Below are 3,679 nucleotides of genomic sequence, written 5' to 3' on the forward strand. Positions count from 1 at the left end.
ATTTATTTTGAGAGCTCATGATTGGGGCATGAATATAACATTGACTTAAGCCTCCCCAAGCTTGAGCGATACTTTCTCCTTCACGAGGCCAAAAATTATATATATAATTCCGATCACGATGAACTAGATACATAGGATAAAACTTATGATGAAATTCCAATTTAAAACGGTTGTAGTTCCATGATCCAATATCATCACATAGCCTATACCATGTCAGTGCCTTTCCATTCAAAGATAAAGGGAAGACATTCTTCTTGACAACATCCTCGGGCATACCCGCAAGCTTAAATAATCCACCAACTTCATCCACATAGATTAGGTGCATATCGGGATGTAATGTTCCATCTCCTGCATAAGAATTAGCTAGTAGTTTATCTATCATACCTGAAGGAATTTTATAATAAATATTTTCATTAGGTGCAGTGTGTTGAGGAGAAACTCTTTGCTCTTCCGGTCGATGTGAAGATACCCCAAACAAGCCCCTTAAAGGATTATTTTCCATAGTGACAAGTGACAGTAAATTTCAGCACACACTATATAAATGTTTCCTTACCAAATTCCACTTACCAAAGGCGCTTCACTCCCCGGCAACGACACCAGAAAAGAGTATTGATGACCCACAAGTATAGGGGATCTATCATAGTCCTTTCGATAAGTAAGAGTGTCGAACCCAACGAGGAGCAGAAGGAAATGACAAGCAGTTTTCAGTAAGGTATTCTCTGCAAGCACTGAAATTATCGATGACAGATAGTTGTATGATGAGATAATTCGTAACGGGTAACAAGTAACAAAAGTAAACAAGGTGGACCAATAATTTTTGTAGGAAAGGACAAGCCTGGACGAACTCTTATATAAAGCAAAGCGCTTCCGAGACACATGAGAATTATTGTCAAGCTAGTTTCCATCATGCTCATATGATTCGCGTTCGTTACTTTGATAATTTGATATGTGGGTGGACCGGTGCTTGGGTGCTGCCCTTCCTTGGAGAAGCCTCCCACTTATGATTAACCCCTCTCGCAAGCATCCGCAACTACGAAAGAAGAATTATGGTAAACCTAACCATAGCATGAAACATATGGATCCAAATAAACCCTTTACGAAGCAACACATAAACTAGGGTTTAAGCTTCTGTCACTCTAGCAACCCATCATCTACTTATTACTTCCCAATGCCTTCTCCTAGGCCCAAATCATGGTTAAGTGTCATGTAGTCAACGTTCACATAACACCACTAGAGGAGAGACAACATACATCTCATCAAAATATCGAACGAATACCAAATTCACATGATTACTTATAACAAGACTTCTCCCATGTCCTCAGGAACAAACGTAACTACTCACAAAGCATATTCATGTTCATAATAAGAGGAGTATTAGTTATCATTAAGTATCTGAACATATGATCTTCCACCGAATAAACCAACTAGCATCAACTACAAGGAGTAATCAACACTACTAGCAACCCGCATGTACCAATCTGAGGTTTTGAGACAAAGATCAGATATAAGAGATGAACTAGGGTTTGAGAGGAGATGGTGCTGGTGGAGATGATGATGGAGATTGACCCCCTCTCGATGAGAGAATCATTGGTGATGACGATGGCTTCGATTTCCCCCTCCCGGAGGGAAGTTTCCCCGGCAGAACAGCTCTGCTAGAGCCCTAGATTGGTTCTGCCCAGGTTTCGCCTCAAGACAATGGCGCTTCGTCCCGAAAGCTTCCTTCTGATTTTTTCCAGGTCAAAACACACCATATAGTAGAAGATAGACATCGGGGGCCTGCCTGGTGGCCCACAAGGACGGGGGGCGCACCCTGGGTGGTAGGGCGCGCCCTCCACCCTTGTGGCTGGCATGTGGCCCCCTCTGGTGCTTTCTTCGTCCAATATTTTTTATATATTCCAAAAATATTCTCCGTGAAGTTTCAGGACTTTTGGAGTTGTGCAGAATAGGTCTATAATATTTGCTCCTTTTTGAGTCCAGAATTTTAGCTGCCGACATTCTCCCTCTTCATGTAAACCTTATAAAATAAGAGATAAAAGGCATAAGTATTGTGATATAATGTGTAATAACAGCTCATAATGCAATAAATATCAATATAAAAGCATGATGCAAAATGGACGTATCAACTAGCTCGTTGATCAAAGATGGTTAAGGTTTCCTAGCCATAGGCATGTGTTGTCATTTGATAATGGGATCACATCATTAGGAGAACGATGTGATGGACAAGACCCATACGTTAGTTTAGCATATTGATCATTCAGTTTATTGCTATTGTTTTCTTAATGTCAAATACATATTACTTTGACTATGAGATTATGCAACTCCTGGATACCGGAGGAATATCTTGTGTGCTATCAAACTTCACAACGTAACTGGGTGATCATAAATATGCTCTAAATGTATCTCCGAAGGTGTTTGTTGAGTTGGCATAGATCGAGATTAGGATTTGTCACTCTGAGTATCAGAGAGGTATCTCTGGGCCCTCTCGGTAATACACATCATAAGATGCCTTGCATACAACAGATGAACTAGGGTTTGAGATGATATGGTGCTAGTGAAGATGTTGATTCCAAAGATTGAATACAACAGATGAACTAGGGTTTGAGATGAGATGGTGCTAGTTAAGATGTTGACGAAGATTGGTCCTCCCACGATGACAGGATTGTTGGTGATGACAATGGCTTCGATTTCCCCTCCCGAAGGGAAGTATCCTGGAGGAATCGCTCCGCCAGAGAGCAGAAGTGCTCCTACCCAGGTTATGCCTCGAGACGGCGGTGCTCCGTCCCGAAAGTCCTCTCTTTATCTTTTCTTGGGAAAATGGGCTTATATACCATAAGATGGGCATCGGAGGCTGGCCAGGGTCCCCACAAGCCACCAGGGCGCGCCCAGGGGGTGGGCGCGCCCTGGTGCCTCGTGGGCACCTGGGCGGCTGAGGGAGTCCTGGAATAAGGGGTCCTCGGGGGTCCGGCCTGATGTGAAGACTTGAAGACCGAAGACTATACCTATGTTCGGATTGGACTCTCCTTGGCGTGGAAGGCAAGCTTGGCGACCGATTATGAAGATTCCTTCTTATGTAACCGACTCTGCGTAAACCCTAGACCCCCCTGGTGTCTGTATAAACCGGAGGGGTTAGTCCGGAAAGGATATACTCATTACCATAGTCATACGGGCTAGGCTTTTAGGGTCTAGCCATTACAATCTCATGGTAGATCAACTCTTGTAACACCCATATTCATCAAGATCAATCAAGCAGGACGTAGGGTATTACCTCCATAGAGAGGGCCCGAACCTAGGTAAACATTGTGTCCCCCTTCTCCTGTTACCATCGATCCTAGATGCACAGTTCGGGACCCCCTACCCGAGATCCGCCGGTTTTGACACCGACATTGGTGCTTTCATTGAGAGTTCCACTATGCCATCGACGAAAGGTTCGATGGCCCCTTCAATCATCCACAGTGATGCTGTCCAAGGAGAAACCTTCCTCCCTGGACAGATTTTCATGTTCGGTGGCTTCGTACTGAAGGCCAACTCGCTTGGCCATCTGGAGCAGATCGACAGCTACGCCCCTGGCCACCAGGTCAGATTTGGAAGCTTGAACTACATCGCGGATATCCGTGGAGATTCAATCTTCAATGGATTTGAGACCTCATCGATCCCTCTTCCTCGCCCCGATAAACATGAC

The sequence above is a fragment of the Triticum urartu genome, chromosome 1A, assembly GCF_056163025.1.
Source record: "Triticum urartu cultivar PI428250 chromosome 1A, HENAU_Tu73, whole genome shotgun sequence".
Lineage (NCBI taxonomy): Eukaryota > Viridiplantae > Streptophyta > Magnoliopsida > Poales > Poaceae > Triticum > Triticum urartu.